Raw genomic sequence first — 22,168 nt, forward strand, 5'->3', positions numbered from 1 at the left:
GAGTCCAAGTGATCTCATTGTTCAGTTCCCACCTATGAGTGAGAACATGCGGTGTTTGGTTTTCTCTTCTTGTGATAGTTTGCTAAGAATGTTGGTTTCCCATTTTTCTATTGGTCAATTCTATATAATAGTTTAAATGGCCTGTTAATAATGAGGTTGATACTTTTCCAACTATTTTACTTCTTTAATTAATTATCTGGTGGCCCCTGTTTAGGAAGGATGGATCACAAAACAACTGCTATTATTTTTTTATTACTCATCCCAAGTTTATTTAAATCAATCGACAATCATGAGAAATCATGCACAAAACTTTAATGTGGTAAAGTGCTAACGTCCAATTTATAAAGACATCTGAAACAAAACAATGTATCTACATTTACACTACCTAACCTTTTAGAACATGAAATAAATCAAGTTTTAACTAAACCTAAATTGTAGGGGTAGAAAATACATATAAACAAGATATTCACATCCTATTATAATCTTTCAATGTGTTTGCTTTATTTTCCGCTGATAAGAAATAATTAAAATGTAAAGTTGTGTGGTTTACTTATATTAGGTGATTAGCATATTTCTATTTAATTGCATACAACACATACAGAACTTCTAGAAATTACCATTATAATTTTATTCAAATATTATAAATCCAGTTGTTGCTAAATTTCTAGTTGCTGCTAATTTAGATTCTAAAGGTGCCACCAGTGACTATTAGGATACATTTCTGCAACTTCATATTTCACCCTGATTTTGAGACAGAATTATGATGCCGGCAGGCCAGAGCCCTAAGTGCTATTTTTTTAATAAATTTTTTATATAATATAAGTAGACAACAGTTTTGTGCCTTGTTAATCAATAGGAACATTTTATTACTAACATATATTTTATTTCATAAGTATACATTTGTAAATGTTCAGAATATTATCTGATGAACAGAATCACCTGCATAGCCCCCATATCTCAAACGTGATTATTCCATTAGTATCTTTTTCACTTTCATGTTCTTTCCTTCTTCTCTTTCTCTCTCAAGTCCTGTTGTCCTACTACAGTCTTCAAAAAATGAAGTTTCAGTCTCTTATGCATATACATTTTTGGAAACACATAAGAACAAGCAGAGTATACCCTTGCGGAAGATGAGAAAGCCAACTCTAACACATATCTACATGTCTTTATAAGAAGACCAAACTAATTTTAACTAACACTTTCTTCCTATCAGAATGTTACTCAAAACATGCCCCACAGACCACATGGAGAATTAGAATCACATGGAGTAATTCCTAAAATTGTTATTTTTTGGTCTCACCCCGAATTAGAATTACTTGGAAGACAGGCATTTGAATCTGATATTCCAGGTGAATTTTTGGCAACTAAGTTGGAAAAATCACCAAAGATATGTTTTTTAATAAAAGCATTTCTTCTAAATGCAAATATATTTCTGAGACGTAAAATATAAGTCCAAGGACATATTTTAAAAATATTCTTTTCCTAGAGTAGTGTATCTTTTTGCATTACAGATAGCAGATCTGTGACAGCACAAAGAAAATAAAAAAGCACTACTACTTTAGGGTAATAAAGGGGATCACACTATGCCAAGCCAAAACATGTTACTTTTGTATACAATCATTCTCAACTGAACACCTTGGAGAAACACCAGATACAGCAAAATCTCTCTGCCTGCCCCTATTCTACCTAAAGGAAAGGTATTACTTTCCCTTTGGGAAGATTTCCACCCCAATCCACCTTTTCCCGGGAAGATCAGGAAGACAACAACTATTCATCGTTAAAGATCCTCTTATCATTCTGGCGACTACATGAGACTGAGTCTGCATAACCAACTTTACTAAAATAACTTATTTTTCATTTGTTTCCCCCATATATTTACCTTCCCATAATTTACCATCCCCAGAAGACCAGTCCCTTTTGTCTTGTGACTCTTCCACAATTTATTGCTCTTTGTTAAATGATACTTAAGTCCCAACGTCTAACTTATTTCTTGGATGTTCACTTCTTTTTTTATGAAGGCTTCCATACAGATAGATAACAAACCTTTTCTCCAGTTCATCAGTTTAATATGCAGGGTTTTGTTTACATAATTTAAGAGCATAAATGAAAAATTTTTTTCTTTTCTAAAGTGGAATGTCAGAATTGGGAAAACACTGGCAGAGTTACATGTGGCTTCCTATCAACAACTATAGCAATTTTATAGCTTGTTGAAGTTTTTACAAGTGCACACATTTTGATGTTTAATAGACAAATCAGATTGTATATATTTATGGTGTATAAATTGGTGTTTTAATATATGTATACATTGTTGAATGACTAAATCAAGCTATTCATTCATTTTTATTGTTATTAACTGTAGTTACCACAATGTGGTTTTATTTCTTGATTCAAAAAGTTCAAATACAATTTTAGGAGCTAGGCAATGTAAACAGGTTTATCACTACTTTGTAGATAAGCCAATGATAATTTTTAAAGTTTAATTATATTCCCATCCCTCATCCTATATCCCCATATATCATACACACTCAATTTTATAATCATGATTGTTTGTTCCTGCAAGCTTCTGTGACATTTAGGTAGAGAGCTGGAAAGGAAACTTTTTTTCCCACAAAATGTAGGTACTTTCTTCTATCCCCCAATGAGACTTCCACTTTCACAAAATAATCGCAGGAGTATGATCAAGAAATGACAATAAACATTTCTATATTTAAAGATCTTTAGAATTGTAAGGTGGAAAGATAAAAGACAAGGAATTAAAACCAAAAAGAAATTAGAAATATTTTTCTTAAATGATGGACAAAATTTAGGAAAAAAGTTTCTCTATTCCTAAAACTACAATTCCTTTCACAGTTGCATTTAATTTTAAATTTACCTTTGTCATTTTAAATGTAGAAACCCATTCAACTATGAAAAGAACGCATGATTTTTATGTCTGGTTTGGTTTACATTTTTTTTCTTTTGGCCCTTAAAATTTTTTCTAGCATCTCATCACTATAGATACATATTTAAAATTATATTTGTTGCATTTTATTCAAATATTTTAGGTAGTTTATGGTAACAACGGTTAATTAAAATACACAGGAAACTAATCTGTGAAAGGTGATATAATAGTTCCTTCATTTATATAATTAAGAATATATAATAAATTGGTTGCTTCAAAACATTTTACATTAATGTATTAATGTCATTTTAATCCTAGTCTGATCATTACTCATGGTCCATTCTTGAGAAGGTTGGTGTGGAAGCAGAGTAGTCAGTCATTCCAGAACCCCAGAAACTGAAAGACTTTCCAATCAGTAACTGCCTCTGAGGATGACCTGAAATTGTATGGTAGGCTCCATCTAACAGGGGAGGCTAATATTTAGCTCCAGTGTCAGTGAATACTGGCTATCTTAGGGCAGAAGGAAGTCACTCATTGCTTATTTCTCAGGGGCTAGGTGCTGATGATTATATTGGACTCTATCTTTTAGGGGATGAGAGCAGTGAAAAAACTGCTTGTATTTCTGGTAGCCATACAAAGAAATATCACCCTCAGGGACTGAGGGATACTTCTGCAATGGACGGATTGTTTGGAAAAAGAGGATAAGTAAGGAAGACAATGGGAAGTGTTCAGTAAACATTTATTAACCTCGGCTACGTAATGAACAAGCAAGGGGCTAACTTTATATTAAAAGGAGATAAACATGGAGAGGTAAATTGGTGTCAAACTAATGGCATATAAGCTTCACAGTATCTCATTTTCTGTAAGATCCTTTTGGGAAAGGCTCTGTTAATATTTAACGTATGTTTTCTTGTGAAATTTGCAAAAATATTTTGTTTCTTCTTTTGTAATGATATCTCCTTCCCCCGTACTGTATAGACTTTAGTCATCCTCAAATTATATCATCCTGTGGACATACCCTATAAAATTTTTAGTTAAAGCAGCTACTTTTAATTGTTCCAGAAGAAGATATATGAACTTCATAACTTTATAAGATTTGGGCTCTTATCTTTATGGAGCTTTTGCAAGGCATCCTTTCCAACTATGGACTTTTTGGCAACATAAAAATAACTAAAAGAAGTAGGTGTTGTACTTGTCATCAATGTGTACTTTGGACATAAATTGTCAAAAGCTTTTGCCATTTTCCTTCACTGTCTGGTAGGGTTCATTCTGTAAGAAGGAATCACGTTAGTAACATCTGCAGAACAGCTCAAACATATTTTGTTACAAAAGTGATGGTGGGTAAACATAATTTCCAGACAGTACAAACTCATGGATGTTTTTTCCAAGTTATGCCAGTGAAGGTAGTTTTATTCATACAAATCTTCTACAGACTCCTACGTGTCAATAATAATTAAGGGGACTAAATATATAGATCCAGATTCATGCTGTGAGGGAAACTGAATCAGAACACTGAATAAGTCAATGATCACATGGACACCAATGACTCTTGTGTCCCCTCTGTGGTATCTTTGGCTTACAGCATTGAGTAGAGTCATAACTACACTTTCAAATGTATGTTTTTACACTTATACACAGATTCACTGTTTTGTGATGGTGTTTTGTATCTTACTTCCAGATTAGCTATTATGGCCCCAAACATATACAAAGTCAATAACAAAAAGAATGATAGAACAAGACTATCTAGGTTACTGGCCACTCCCCAGAGATTAGAAGCCAAAATGTAGTTAAATTAGAGAAGGTGAGATGGACAGTCATTCTAAAGTTAGTTTTGCAAAACCTGAGCCTAGAAGCTATTTGGTCACTAAGTCTTTGAATAGATATCCAACATGGCATAATGAGATCCCAAAGATTCCCATATTCAAATCCCCAGAACTTGTGAATATTACCTTACATGGTAAAAAGGGCTTTGTACATGTATTTCAGTTAAGGGTATTGAGATGAAAAGATTGTACTGGATTATCCAGGTGGACCCAATATAATCACAAGGGTTCTTATAAGAAGAAGACAAGAGGGTCAGAGTAAGAGAAAGAGATATGCTATAGGAGCAGAGATTGGAATCATGTAATTCTGAAATGGGGCTAAGAGCCAAGAAAGGCAGGTAATCTCTAAAAACTGGAAAAGTTAAAAAACTAACTTTCCTATGCAGTCATCAGAAGAAACAGACTTCCAATATCTTGATATTAGCCTAATATGACTCATTCGGGAATTCTGAACTCCAGAGCTTTAAGACAAATTAAATTTCATTTGCTAAATTTGTAGTAATTTGTTACAACAACAATTGAACACTAATGCAACGGCCACACAACCTGCAATTACTATTGGTTTAAGTATTAAATGTTCAATCTCATATTTAATAGATGCTATTTCTCATTCATTTAAATATTTTGTTCATCTGAAATTTTTGTATTATCATGAATAAACAACATTTATTTATTTACCCATTTAATAGACTCTGTTTAAAGACCTACAGTTTGTCAATCTTTGTGTTGGTGCTAAAAGAAAGAGCCATGAAGAAAATTATCTAGATTCTGTTTTTCTTCATAAAACCTAAGGTTAAATGTACTATATAAAATTGCAGTATTCACTAAGCTTTCTATGTAAATTTGTTGTTCTCCACACTTGGCGAAAGTTTGGTAAAGAATACCTCCAAAATACCTACATTTATTTTCAAACTCATTTTTAGTTTTAGTTATGAAGGCTAGAATAATTGGAGGCAACTTTAAAACTGAGTTAAGAGGCTATAGAAAATGTCATGTTTCTTGCTTACAAAAATGTACTAAAACAGTGCTTGAGATGAGAAGCCTCTCCTTTCCAGTTTGCTGACATGTACACCTGAATGTAAGAGGAACTCTGGAATACACTTTTGCTACATCTTTTTCATTTTATTTATAGAACAAGGTTCTTCACATCCCTCCACTGGGAGCATGGTCAATTCCTGAAGTTAAATCATCTGTGTATTGTTTCTTCTAGGCTGACATAACAATTACATAAAATTGCAGAACAACACATTGCCATGTCTTTCCCCAATTGAATTTCTTCAGTTCATAATTTTCTCTTACCAAATTAATGTGAATTAATAAATTCTCTACTACTTTAAAATAAATTAAGAAAGTAAAATAAGAAGGAATATAATTAATCACCATGAGAATATGTAGAGACTAGGAAAATTATTATAAATGTGTTCATGATTACTTTTTAATAATTACAATAGTTGAAAGTGATTGAATATAAAAAACAAAATCAAGTGACTAATGGCAATCTGGTGTGCTTTAACACTGCAAGAATTCTTTTTTTCTATTTTAAAGGTTTATAATAAAATTGAACTTATGTAATTTACACAGTGTGAAATTTAATATTATATAAAACATAACAGTGTGATCCCACAATATATTAACATTTATATTAAAACAGAGAATGCTATATAATTATAAAATTGACCCATTTTTCTGCCTAATAAAAATGATCTAATTTTAAAAGTAAAAATGGAAGACTAAGTTAAATAAAAAAGATTCTTCAGGAGGAATGCTTTTAAATATCAGAACCATTTTTACACACACACACACACACACACACACACACACAAACTCACATATGCATGTATGTTTGGATCTAATACAATAACCAAAAGGGAAAAAAGCATTAATAAAACTACAGAAATCACTCGACTTGGGAAAATTTCCATTTCTATTAAAACAATAGTGTATTATAGTGGAATTTAAATGTAAGTTCTTAATTTGTTGCACTTTAAATCCTATAACCTTTAGAATCAGGGGAAATAAATGTATGTTTGGGAGTGTCAGGAGAAAAAGGGTTGTTTTCAGATGAAAAGCATGAGTGAAATAGTTTACACTGACTTATTGTGGGCACAAAGAAATGATAGTTTTCTGAAGAAGTAGCAACATCAGTGAGCAGAGTAAAACTTGCAGAATAGAGAACAGAAGTGATTCAAGAGTCTCTTCTCGAAAACCCTTCACAGATGTGCTGTTTAAAATGGTGCATATTTTTATAGGCAGCCAGTTTTAAAGCCAGGCATGATGTAAGAATTAACTGCCTTAATCTGACATGAGTTTTAGTCAATGTAGAACACAAACTTAATTAGTCCCTTCTTTATTGATATCTCTAAGATTTACTGCCTCTTCTAGATCCTCAAATATTCAGACTAAATTTTGCTAATCTTACTCATTGACATCTTGTAACTATTTCCTCCTCGGAAAAATTATTTTTTTTTCTGCTATTAATTCAAACTATTGGACCAAAAATCATTAACTTTGTTGGGCGTTTCTATTATCTAAATTGTTAACTAAATTTCAGCCTTGTTCATAACACTCAATAGTTCATGGTAGTCTTTCCCTGCTGAGTATGAGTTTCAAGATGCCCTGTATAGCCCATCTATAATAACATATATATTTTCTAAATTTTAATCTCAGAATTAGGCCAGATATGGTGACTCACACCTGTAACCCCAGCACTTTGGGAGACTGCAGTCGGCAGATCACTTGAGGCCAGTTTGAGACCAACCTGGCAAAGGTGGGGAACCCCATCTCTACCAAAATAATTAGCCAAGCATGGTGGTGCAGGCCTGTAATCCCAGCAGTTTGGGAGACTGATGCACGAGCATCACTTGAGGCAAAGGTTGCAGTGAGTCGGATTGCAGCCACTACATTCAAGCCTGGGTGACAAAGACAGACTCTGTCTCAAATAAACAAAATAAATAACGAAAAAAATTCCAGAATTGACTGCCCACTACATTAGTTCTAATTAGGCACATCCTCTTTTAGAAAAATCGTTTTATATTTCTTGAACTACGAAAAAACATTGGAAAATCCCCAATATGTAATCTGATAATTCTGATCATTACACTTAACAAATTTTCCTCTCATGGGCAAAAGATGGGATGAACCGACTGTGACGATAACGTATTGTTCTCAAGTGAAGTATGCCAAGATATCTGCCAGTTCTTGAATCCATCACACATCTAAAGCACTACTTACAAATTCCTTCCTTAAATTCTCTTGTCAAAAAATCATACTGTCTTTTTGTTTGTTTCTATTTTATTATTATAGGAAATGACTTATTCATCAACATAACAAGGGTAATAGAAGTTCACTACTGGGCCACTAAATCTACCATGAGAAAAGTGATAAAAAGAGTCTGAACAGCACTTCTTTACTCCCACCCAACCACCACGCTCCACACACGCACACACACACACTCACACAAACATGCTTTCAGGAAGATTTCATCCTGTCTGCAAATGTTCTGTGAGAAAGGACATCTATTTTCTGTTTATCTTAGTATTTCTCAGATTGCATATTACAGGACTTTGCATATACTTGGTACTCAATAAATAGTGTGTAATACCATTCAGGAACAAACATTAAGTATGACAATGAAATAATAAGAATGACTTTTAGATTTTCTTAAGTTTGCATTTGAATTACAGAAATAACTCACATCTGTTATCAACAAAAACATAAAAAGCATAAAATACAATAAAAATAACTCCTTTTGTAGGCCACAAAATATCTTACAAGACAATTTCCCAGTCAGAAAATCCTTGAAAAGATTTTTCAAAATCATCATGGCAAAATTTAAATAGTATAAATCATGCCTAAGAATATGACAATTAAATTTAATCAGCATCGGCCAGGTGCAGTGGCTCATGTCTGTAATCCCAGCACTCAGGGAGGCCAAGGTGTGAGGATCACGAGGTCAGGAGTTCAAGACCAGCTTGGCCAACATGGTGAAACCCCACCTTTACTCAAAAAAAAAAAAAAAAGAAAAAAAATAGCTGGACATGGTGGTGCACACCTTTAATTCAAGCTACTCTGGAGTCTGAGGAAGGAGAATCGCTTAAACCCGGGAGGTGATGGTTGCAGTGACCCGAGGTTGTACCACTGCCCTCCAGCCTGAGTGACAGAACAAGACTCCTTCTCGGGAAAAAAAAGAAAAAATTAATCAGCATGAGCAAATTTTAATGTAATGACTACTATGCATCAGACACTCTTCTTTTTAATAGGGATACAAAGAAGATTATGTTTGTCTGTAAATGTGAATTTCACGAGGTGATGAGAGTCAGACTCCACGATAAATGGTGTTATAGGCAGATATACAAACTGCTGTGATAAGCTAAGTAAACCAATAAACACAGGTGTTTCCCTGTTGTGTTTAGTGTGGCATTTTTTTTTTTTTTTTTATTATACTTTAAGTTCTAGGGTACATGTGCATAACGTGCAGGTTTGTTACATATGTATACTTGTGCCATGTTGGTGTGCTGCACCCATCAACTCGTCAGCACCCATCAATTCATCATTTATATCAGGTATACCTCCCCAATGCAATCCCTCCCCCCTCCCCCCTCCCCATGATAAGCCCCAGTGTGTGATGTTCCCCTTCCCGAGTCCAAGTGATCTCATTGTTCAGTTCCCACCTATGAGTGAGAACATGCGGTGTTTGGTTTTCTCTTCTTGTGATAGTTTGCTAAGAATGATGGTTTCCAGCTGCATCCATGTCCCTACAAAGGACGCAAACTCATCCTTTTTTTATGGCTGCATAGTATTCCATGGTGTATATGTGCCACATTTTCTTAATCCAGTCTGTCACAGATGGACATTTGGGTTGCTTCCAAGTCTTTGCTATTGTGAATAGTGCCGCAATAAACATACGTGTGCATGTGTCTTTGTAGTAGAATAATTTATAATCCTCTGGGTATATACCCAGTAGTGGGATGGCTGGGTCATATGGTATATCTAGTTCTAGATCCTTGAGGAATCGCCATACTGTTTTCCATAATGGTTGAACTAGTTTACAATCCCACCGATATCATTAGTGGTTCTTTTTCAGAAACAGTCTCATATTCTACTTTGTGTTTCTCTAAATATTTATCTAAAATTGAAACTACAGCCCAAGGATAACAACTTTCTAATCTACCCTGCTTCATGGTCCAACCTTTGTCCTCAACCAGCACTTGTGAAAAAATAAATACTCTAACATGAAACACAATCGCTTTGCTAAGAACTTAACGGATCCACAAGAAAAATACAATGACTGGGCTGTCAGAAGGACATCTTAACATGGCAATACCACTATCTTAGTAACAGATTTAATAACGTAAGGGATTTATGAGATAGCTAGCACAGAAGGGAATAAATTGTGCTACAGCAGAGCAAAAATATGCAAAAATAACAAAAATAATTAGCAGTATAGAAATTACTACAGATTACAAATATAAAGGAATATGTCACACAACAGCAATATTACCCCTTGAGGTTATTAGGTATCATTTAGCAATAACTAATTATAAATACTCAATGGTAATGTATTTCATTAAAGTAATAGAATATCCTCAAAGTTTATCTTGTTTCAATGGATGCCAGTTGTATTACCCAGAGTTGACCAAATTGAAAAGCTAATCAAAATGACTAAGAAGGTAATGACTACTTATTGATAATTAAACTTGGTTCAGTTATTCATTTGATAAATAGTTACTGAAAACCAACTATGTGCCAGGCACTATTAGCTAGGTGATTTTTGTGAAATGAACAAAATTAAATACCTGCCATTATGGAGCATACATCCTAGTGGCAAGAAGATAATAGAAAATATGTTATAGAGAAAAAATATAGCACAAAAAGGTACGGAAAGTAGCTGGCAGGGATGTGAAATGGGGCCATCATCTTGGAAGGAAATGATGATAGTTTAGACCATTGGGGAGCAGTGGAGATAAGGAAAAGTGATATAAATCTGCAACAATATTTAAGGTAGATCTAATAGGATGCAATAACTATGTAGTAAAAACAGAGGAAGAAAAGCCAAAGATGATGCCCACATACTACACCAAGCTACCAAAATAGTGGAATTGCCCTTTACAAAGAAAATAAAGACTTTTTTTATTTTCTTAGAAGAGGAAGAGGATGAATGAGGTCAGAGTTTGGGATTAGTCTTATTTTAGTTTTGAGATGCCTATTAGACATTCAGCTAAAAAATTGATTTCTCATGTGTATATATGAGCTTAACACTGAGAGTAGACATAAATGTTAGGAGTTCTCAGCATATAGCTGTGAGACTGCATGAAATCACCTAGTAAGTACTTATGAACTGAGTCCTGAGCCATAGTGATACTTTGAGATCTGAGAGAAGAAAGGAATTGGAAAAAGAGACTAGTGAATTGCATTCCAAAATAGGTTCTAGACCACATTGTAGCACATATACAGGTTTTAGAAAGCCAGCTATGCTATTCTTAACCACTCAGCAACATCAAGATTATTAAAGAGCAAAGAGTTGACTCAGGGGAGGATCAGGGGGCCATATCTATCACTCTCTTCAATCCTAAGGACAATGTTTAATTTAATGAGATCCTTAGAGGGTTTATGTGTATCCTCTGGACTGATATAAAAAACTGAGGTTTTACTTCCACGTGCTAGAACTAGTTAATAAAAAGCAGTTGGACTAGCTGTTCTTACCATGGATCAAAAGAACAGTAGCTCTTTTGGGGGCCCTGTACTTGAAAATATTTTGCACGAGGGCTTATGAATGTTTCCCATGGACTTGAAGTGACCATTTGTATTAGAGACAAGTATGTTTCTCAAGCCTTGTCAAAGGAGATTTTATGCGGAGGCATAAGACTTAATAGAAAAAGGTGGAGTTATCACCAAAATACTAGGACAACAGAGGCAATAACAAATAAAATAGAAACTCAACCCTTATTTAATGAATAGTGGATGAGACATCCTCCTTGATTGGGTAGTTGCGGGGGAGTCCTTCAAAACTCTCTGTAAGGAAAATCATTCTTAGGATAATGAATTAATGTCAAACTCCTGTCAAGACAATGCTGGATCACTCGGTACTTGTCAAGTAAGTATTTGTCTTCTTTATTCTCTCCTTTCTCTCTTTCCTTCCCAAGTTTCCAGACAAGAAGGGATCACAAAGAGAAGTTATGAAGGTTGAAGTGTGAGAGTGCAGAAGGACCTTAAATGAGGGAAAAAAATAGAAGGTGATCAGCTCTCATCATTGAACTGCTGCTTCTTACCTACAGCAGACTGAAGCCATGGGTTGCAAAAGACTCAGCTTTAAGTCAATTTTAGAATTTTGATTATGATGTAAGACTGAACATTTCAGTTTACTAGGTGAGATTAATGTTGTGGCTTGAAAGAATTATAGATTTGTTTTCTAAGAGAGAGAGAACAGAATTCATAGCATCAGCTTGAGGTTTCATCTGGCAATGGAAAAACTAGCTCCACTGTATGAATTAAAGGCAGAGTGAAAGGCCATCATAGATTTCTTAAAAAAAAAAAGAAAAGAAAAGAAAAGAAAATCTTTATTCAATGAGGAAACTTTTGGCCTTTATTCAACAAGTAAATATTTGAATTTGGATTTTTTTACTTAGCATATCTATGATTTCTGTGTCAGTATTATAAAAATTTAATAAGCTTTTACTTATCGTTAACATAGTCCTTAATAAACATTTTAAATAGGAAGAGACCAAAGATAAAACTTTGTAAGATGTCTGAATTGGCAATAAGTCATCAAGCTAAGTACAAGCCCTTTAAATTTTACAACTTAACCTATTTTTCTAAATCTTCTCAACTGGGCTGAGATGGACTAAGTGACTTTAGGAAAATCTTTTATTAAAGAAAGACAAACCACTTATCCCAAATCCCCTTACCTAATTTAGCAAAAACATCAAATAAACATTTATGTGTCTATTATGAAATAAAAGTGTATGTATTTAATAATTATTATATATAACATAAACGTAAACACTTAATTATGATCGAGCTTAGTGTTAGGGTTCTCCAGAGAAACAGAAGCAATAGGATATATAGAAACATATAAAAAGAGATTTATTATGAGAGATTGGTTCATGCAGTTATTGAGGATGAAAAGTCCCATGATTTGCCATCTGCAAGCTGGAGGTATAGTTTCACTGCAAACATGAAAATCCGAGAATAAACGGATACAAATGGTCTAAGTCCCAGTCAGAGTCCAAAGGTATGCAACTGGAGCACTGATGTCCAAGGACAAGAAAAGATGGATGTCCCAGCTAAAGCAGACAGCAACTTCATCCTTTCTCCTCCTCTTTGTTTTATTCAGGCCCTCAGTGGGTTAGATGATGCCCATCCACTTTGGTGAGGGCAACTTTCTTTACTCAGCTTCCTGATTCAAATGATAATCTCTTCTGGAAACACCTTCACCTAGAAATTATGTCTTACCAGCTATCTGAGTACCTCTTAGCCCAGACAAGACAACACATGAAATTAATCATCACAAGACTGTTTTTAGTAAACTCACTACATCCTTTTCTAAAAATTGTTCACCTATCAGTTACATTGCTATCTTTTATGTTCAAAAATCTATATTTAATATAAAGTCATTTGTACAACAATGCCTTAAAGCCATTGATTATATATTAATCTCTGCACGTTCCAATATTAAAAAGTTAACTGGTTCTGAAGCAGCCTCATTGTCTGAAATGTTACCCAGAGTTGTCTCATGACCAAGAAAATGAAGAAGTATGACACCAAGGGTGATGTTGGACTGTAGGCAAAATAAGAAAAAGAGGGAACCTTTCAACGGCCTGAGAGGGGACCTGAAAGAAGGTTGCCAGCTTTGAGGCTGAGTCCAGGGTTTTTATAGACTGTAGGAGGAAGAATGTGCTGACTGGTCTGTAGACCATTTTGGAGAAAGCACCAGTTAAAGGTATGATAGTGTAAGGAATCAACTGGAGGTAGAGGTGAAGTTGGCCTGGGACCAATCAAGAACTGAAGCGATGGCCCACCCTATGTAAATGAAGACTTAGCCCAGGGCCAATTACAGAAAGGCAGGCATATGTAAAATAAGTGAAAAGTGAGAGACCAATAGGTGAAACATAAGAGACTGAGGTGTGCCAAAGAGAGAGAAATGTGTCCAAAAAGGGATGGAATTTGCTCATCTGGGTACACAGAGTAGCATTTCCATTCCATGACGTGGGCTCTTTCTTATCTGCGGCCTGCAGTTTGATTTTCAGGTTGTTCTTTGTTTGAAGGAGTTTTACTGAGGACCTACAGTAACTGCCTACCTGACCTGTTTCTTCCTTTCTCCTCTCTCGGTTCAAATACTTTAATTTAGAATTTCGTTAGACAAATATTCCAGTGTCTCAATTTTCTAAGGCTATTGCTCTCAAAACCAACTCCGTATTAAAATCATCTGAAGAGTTATAAAAATACCTACCACAGACAATTGAATTCATATATTTCAGGTCTGGGTATGTTAGCATTGTAGTTTATCTAACAAACCATTTTAAAACTTGGGGGCTTAAAAATACAACAATTTATTTGCTAATTATCCTTTAATTTTGCCTAAACTCAGCTCAGTGGATATTCTGCTGAAAAGTTTGGTATTACTAAGCCATAGCATTGGTGAAAAAGACATTATTTCAATAAGAGCTGAAACCAGACAGATAATCTAAGACTAGGAGAAGAATTATAGGAATGTGTGAACCAGGGGTTGGAACAGAGAAGACTCAAGGTATTCAGAATAACTGCCAAATTAGCAACTGGAATTTACATTTAGGGTGTAACAGATAATTTAAATTCCTTATAGAACCATAAAGAAATATAAAAACATATATTCTAATAATCTCAAATCATCTAATAGTTCATTTCTAATAATTTATTTCCACACAACAGAAGAAATACACACAAAATGAGTAAAATACAAAATTAAAAATGTTTTAAACATCACCATGGTTGTCTTTCCCAAGACCATGGAGAATGAAATTATTATAATTGTGAAATATTAATTCCAAAGTGTTGCAGCATGCTAGCCATTCTAGAAAAGTTCATATAATTGTATATATTTATAAACTATTGTATTTTGATTTTAGATATTTTTCCATTTATATATCTACGTGTTTTTCTCAATTGAATATCACAACGAAATAGCTTGCTTCTGGAATCAATTACATCAGGAAAATATTTTGCAGTTCAGTTAATTAGGTTTTCAAGAGTCAAAAATAAGTTATGTAACTGGAATCTCAGTGTAGAATGTCAATAGTACTTAGTAGGTAATCTTTGCTCTATGAGAGATAAACTGTACTTGTTATGAAATATATCATATTTTTAGGAAATATCAAATTTCTTATATTATAAATTTCATAATGCCACTTGAACATTATCTTCTATCAGATATATTTTTGTGATACAGCTTGGATGACTAGAGCATTAGCAATGAGCCAGTAATTTTAACTCAGTTTTTTGTTTTTTGGAACTGATGACTTCGTTAGGGAAGAATTCACAGATAGTATAGGCATTCTCTTATGAGAATCTCTTAATAAAAACAAGTTCATGTTTATTCTGTTTATCCATTAACTGTACTTAAGGATCACTGATACACAAAAAATGGATGTTTATGTGGGGTATGTGTATGTGTGTTTTATGAATTTTCAAAACTGTAAGATGTCTTAGTGAATTATTTACTCTAAAACAAAATCTCTTGAGAAAATTATTAATATTTAAAATTGAAGAAAATAATGATACTGTTCTAATGTGACAATGCCTGTTAGAGCTGGAAGGAAACTAAGGACAATGCATATATTTTCCTCTGTATTTGCTTTGGGTAAGTGACACAATTACATTTCATCAAGACAATTTTTAAAATGCCATGTCGGTGTATTCACAACTCTTTCTACATGGAGATTGCTGGTTCATGATATTCCCTTGATTTCAAAATGCACTAAGCAAGATTCTTCCATTGATCAAGGAGATAGTAACATTCCAGTTTCAACGGACAATTCGTGTGATTTTGTGCTCATTTCTAATTTTCTGAATAATAAAAAGGAATATTATTTTAGAATTCTTCATCTATATACATAAGAGACTTTGTCTCTCTGAGACTACATCAGCATCTATAAAATAAGAAACAAATGAGAAACCTATGTTTAAAGCAAAAAGATGCTTTGGGAAAAAAATAAGAAGAAGTTTTCTGAGAAAGTGATAATACAGCAACAGATCACATTATGAATAAATATTGTACTGGACCATCTTATTTAGTAGAGTTTTAATATTGAACATATTTCAAGTTCCTTAAGTACTATTTTAATTTTCAAATGAGAGGTATTAAATAGTAAGAAATTATGGAGAAAAATGATGCTGAAGAACAGTGTTGTGAATACAGCTAGGTAGTGAATAAAACACTGTTTTGATTATTAAAAGGATGCAAATCAATACATGACTCTCCTGAATATTCTTATTCTTTGCAATCAAGGGAATATGGTAGGTTTCAATGAAATGCTTATTGTATTATAATAATCATTTTAATTTTGAAATACAAATTATCTCTCTAGCAAGTTTTGTTAGATGAGTGTGTCTGATATGTTTGCAGCAGGCTTACCTATAAAGGAAGTAATAACACATTTTAAGAAGAAGCAGACAAAAATCTAGGTATAATTCTGTCTTTATCAAATGTAAACAAGTGTAAGGGAATTTAGAAGGTTTCATGAAAATATATCTTGGAAAAGAATGTAAAGGAAATGAATATTATAAAGGGAGTTTACCATGTGATTATTATAAGTACTATGTAGACACACCAGAGTATAAAACACATTTTAGGGCTGGGCACAGTGGCTCCCAGCTGTAACTCCAGCACTTTGGAAGGCCAAGGCAGGTGGATCACGTGAGGTCAGGAGTTTGAGACCAGCCTGGTCAACATGGTGAACCCTCATCTCTACTAAAAGTACAAAAATTAGCCCCATGTAGTGGCAGCCATAGGTAATTGGCATATATAGTTGACTAAATAAAAATAAGAGGGCTTAATTAAGTGGAAATATACTTTATATTTATATTGAGTCATTGGTTGACTGCACTGGTATATCCAAATAATGTGTTTACCATATCTAGCAGCCTTTACTCTCTAAGGGTCTCCCTTTCAGCCCTCTCCCTCATTGGTTCTGGGCTGGCTTTATGGTTTGGTTTTATGTTTAGCCAACAGAATATGCTAGTGTGCTAGTGTGAAAGTAATGTCATGCTACTTTTGAGCTTGCACCCTTCCATTTAGTCTCTTTTTTTTTTTTTGAAATGGGGCCTCACTCTGTCACCCAGGTTGGAGTGCAGTGGTGCAATCTCAGCTCACCGCAAGCTCTGCCTCCTGGGTTCATGCCATTCTCCTTCCTCAGCCTCTTGAGTAGCTGGGACTACAGGCACCCGCCACCATGCCCGGCTAGTTTTTTGTATTTTTAGTCGAGATGGCGTTTCACCATGTTAGCCAGGATGGTCTTGATCTCCTGACCTCGTGATCTGCCCACCTCGACCTCCCAAAGTGTTGGGATTACAGGTGTGGGCCATCGCACCGGCCCATTTAGTCTCTTAAAACTCTGAATCTACCATGAGAACAAGCCCGGGGCTGGACTACTGGAATAAGAAAGACCAAGTGGAACAGAGACAAGTCATCTCATCTGAAGATATTCTATTAGGTTGGCTGCAAAAGTAATTGCAATTTCAGACCATGAATATTAAATCATTATAACTAGACACAAAGTAACCTTTATCAAAACAGGAACCATTACAACTGAAACATTTTTGTCAGCAGGAAATAAGTTTGTGTATTCCTGTAGTATAAAAAGTAACGCTTCAGGGTTCTAGGAATACTTGGAAAGCATTTTCTGTATCTTAGTGGCTGTGGAAGTGTTTTCCCTGCAAAAAGTTGTTGAGAAGCTTTAATAAGTGCTAGTTGGTTGGTGAGAGGTCAGGTGAATATGGCGTATGAGGCCAAATTTCATAGCCTAATTAATTCAACTTTGGAAGCACTGGTTGTGTGACATGTGGTCAGGCACTGTCTTAGAGAAGACTTGGGCCCTTTCTGATGACTAATGCTGGCAGCAGATGTTGCAGTTTTTGGTACGTCTCATCAGTTTGCTGAACATACTTCTCAGATATAATGGTTTTGCTGGGATTCAGAATGCTGCAGTGGATCAGACCTGCAGTAGACAACCCAACAGTGACCACGACCTTTATTTTGATGCATGTTTGGCTTTGGAAATTACTTTGGAGCTTCTTTCAGTCTAACCACTGAGCTGAACATCTCTGGTTGTCATATAAAATCCACTTTTCATCACGTGTCACAATCGGATCAATAAATGGTTCATTGTTGTGTAGAATAAGAGAAAATGACACTTCAAAACTACGATTTTTAAATTTTTGCTCAGCTCATGAGGTACCCATTTATTGAGCTTTTTCACCTTTGCAGTTTGCTTCAAATGATCAGTGACTGTAGAAGGGTCAACACTGAGTTCTAGGGCAACTTCTTGTGTAGGTGTAAGAGATCAACTTCGATGATGGCTCTTAATTGGTTGTTGTCAACTTCCAATGGCCAGACCCTATGCTCCTCATTCGCAAAGCTCTCATCTCCTTTGCAAAACTTGAAACACCACTGTACATGTGTTCATTAGCAGTTCCTGGGCCAAATGCATTGTTGACGTTGCAAGTTTTCTCCACTGCTTTACGACTCATTTTAAACTTGAATAAGAAAATCACTTGAATTTCCTTTTTGTCTAACATCATTTCCATAGTCTAAAATAAACATAAAGTAAATGGCAGATAATAAATCATTAGCAAAAATAAGTGAAAATGCCCATTAAAATGATGCATAACATAACCACATTTATTTTAGAACGTATTTCAATAAATGGTAAATTCCAACAATGCAAAAACTGCAATTACTTTTGAACTCACCTAATAGATCAGCCAGCTACAGACAACCAGCTAATTGAATACAGAAGCATAAGAAAGTCTACCCAAGATCATTCAAATAGGTTTAATCAACAGATCAATTCAACTGATATCATATTCATAAAAGGTAAGAAATTGTTATTGTAAGTCATTAAGTTTGGAGATAGTTTGTTTAAATAAATGGTTTGAGAATGAAATGCACCACTGTCAATAATTATGCTGGGAAAATAGGCATGAATTAGAATTGCTCAAGTAAACTCAGGCATATATTCATCTTATCTAAAGTAATTGTCTTTTTTCTTTATGACATTTATGTTTTCTTTAGGAGGGGTACGGAATATGAAGAATTTAGAAAAATTAAAGGCAAAAATATCACCACTTTTAATGATACATGCATTCAACTTTTAGCTGCAACTAGTAGAAACATACCTCAAAATGATTTACACAGTAAAGATACTTATAATGTTACACAAATAATATCGGTTTGTTTAATGGATCGACATAGCACCTGCCTCCCCCCCACCAAAAAAAGCTGCATTCCAATCCAAGTTTATTCTTTGGATGCAGATTGAAGTTGTTCTTTTCCTTTTGAAATAAGATGCAAAATGTTTTAACACCATGACAATGCATGAGATTATTGCAAGTATAATTGAGAAGTCATAATCACTATCAGAACAGAGGTCTGTTATCTTTCTATGCTAAAATGGAAACATAGATGTATGCTTTCTCAAAGAAAGAAATGGAAATTATTTCAGTGAGCCAAATTTAGAATTCAAATATAAAACTAGAAAAATAAATTTTCTTTCATCTTTAAATTTGATCCAATTTCTCATTCTTTGTGAGGCAGTTCTATGTAAATATTGTATTATATCTTACCCATTTCTGAAGAAGCAAGGCCAAGACAAAGACTCTTTTGTGTATTGTGTGGGGACTGGGGGACACCTAAGACTAGTTTCTTCTTAATGCTCACTGCTTTAAAATGTGATTTCAAGACATTCTAGATTTGTAGGTGGGATATATTTCAAGGTTTTTAACTTGAATGCATTATGATTATTTTTATTTCCTTAATAAAATTCCAAGGATATTCTGCCTCTTGAAAAAACACTGCTATAGAACTGGAGTAGATTGGCTACAACTTTAAATACAGTTTGGCTTTCCCTGTGGGAGGTGAATAATAATTGTTTTGTTTCCAGAGCATCACAGAGTAATATGAAATTTGCAGAGAATATTAAATAGAACCTAGGCTTAGCTCCTGCCTCTGAATCATCATCCAGAGGAAATGAGCACTGGATGTCATAGAAAGCAAATGTAACATTAAGTTTCTGCAGTTGGAATGAAAATATTTCACCTACTAGCATATTTCAAAATGATCTTCCAAAGAGATGTCTTGCATTAGTTGATGATACTTTATTCACTATGAATTACAGGAATTGTTCTTTATTGACAGGATTTTTTGGTTGGTATTTTCTCTAAGGTTCAATCTTTGGCTAAAAGATCATGTTTGAATTTACATCTTACTGAGTTTCTATTGAAGCTTAAGTGGTTCATAGAATCTTAAAAGTATATGTTATTGCTGACAGAGAAGTGCTTCAAAATTCCCACTTTGTGATATGAATATGTGTAATTGGTAAATTGCTGAATATATTTCATGTTTAGGGTTGCATTTCCATTCAAAGTTCTGGCTCTGAAATACTTAGGTTTGATATTAGGTTCAAGCTTTTATTCTTTCTGTGATCTTGTAAAATTACTACCTATTGATATGAAGATAACAATTTACCCTTTCTCTGTTGTAGAATTAAATTAGATAGTCCAAGAAAAACTCCTGACATAGTGCCAAATATATAGTGAATCATTAATAAACAACAGATGTTTTTATTAATGAAGGTAAGTTTATAATATAGTGAAAACAAGCCTGGCCAAGAAATGTTGAGCTCTAGTAAAAATACTGTGATTTAATAGCTCTGTAACCTTGAAAAAACCATATAAACTTTCTCTGAATCCATTTTAATGTCCATAAAATGAAGGCTTTCATATATGCTCTATATGTATATATACATGTTTATGGAATACAGTCAGATAGTATTTTGTTTAAAGCTCTATTTTTTCCCTTTTTCCCTTCACACACAAATTTCCTGTAAGAATGTGAAATTAGATGATGTTTTCTATGTAAGTCCATATTTAAAATAAATGGAAACTCAGGTCAAATTGCTGGCAAATACGTGTTGTATTTGCATGTATTTAAATATTTTCCATGATTTGGCTTTCCTAGATATGTGCTTTTCAATATTATATGCCTTCATTTCTAATAGCTAACTATCAGCCATTTATAATAGTTCAGTACTCAAACCACTTACTACCTAAGACATATTTCTTTTATCCCTTTGGAATACCCTGGTTATAAAATTTAGCACTGAAAAAGAGTGAAATTGGTTATATGCCTCAAGTAAGCTATTTTGGTCACCATTTCTCCCAGGAAAAACTTACTATAGATTTATAATCCATATTCAAAATTGATGAACCTTAAAGATGGAATGAAAATGAAATATTCAGGCACTAAACCTTCAACACGATTTAAATATTGAAGTGGAATTTAGGGGGGTAGCTTGGAGGAAATAAAGGAAAAAAGGTAGAGAAAGAAGAAGAAATAAAGAATTGCCTTTCTGTCTGATTCATATTGCTGCAAAGAAACTTAAACTTTTACATACACGATTAAAATATATATTAATGGTATGTCTATTTCCACTCAGTATTGCAGGGCCATTCAGTTGAATGAATCTTTTTGAATACTACCAAATGCTCCAAATTCTTTCACAAAGCCTACTGATTGTGTGTGTGTGTGTGTGTGTGTGTGTGTGTGTGTGTGTGTGAATTTAAAAGGTGATTGGTAGTTTAGCTATCGCCATGGAGATAAATGGTATGTGATTTGCACAATGCTTTTAAAGCAGGATAAGGTGCCAGATTCAATGACACCTAATTATGAGCCAGTTTAGTTCTAAACCACAAATATTTGGGAATGAAATCTAGAGAAAACAAAAATTGTATTCTAAGAACATACTGCAATGGACTGAATGTTTGTGTCCCCTCAAAATTCAGATGTTGAAATCCTAACCTCCATGTAATGATATCAGGAGGTGGAATCCTTTCCTAAGAGCTCTATCCCTTCTTGAGGGCTCCATCATCATGATTGAATGTGAAGCCCTCATGAAGGGATAGTGCCCTTATGAAAGGATTCCAGAGAGCACTCTCACCCTCTTTCACATATGTGAAGATACCACGAGAAGTTAACAGTTTGTAACCCAGGAAAGGGGACACACAAGAACCCAACCATGCCGGTACCTTGATCTCAGATTTCCAGGCTTCAGAAATGTGAGAAACAAATGTGATGAGCATTTTTTCATGTGTCTGTTGGCTGTATGAATGTCTTCTTTTGAGAAATGTCTGTTCATATCCATTGCCCACTTTTTGATGGGGTTGTTTGTTTTTTTCTTGTATATTTGTTTGAGTTCTTTGTAGATTCTGGATA

Source organism: Colobus angolensis, unplaced genomic scaffold (genome assembly GCF_000951035.1).
Source record: "Colobus angolensis palliatus isolate OR3802 unplaced genomic scaffold, Cang.pa_1.0 Scaffold543, whole genome shotgun sequence".
Taxonomy (NCBI): Eukaryota; Metazoa; Chordata; class Mammalia; order Primates; family Cercopithecidae; genus Colobus; species Colobus angolensis.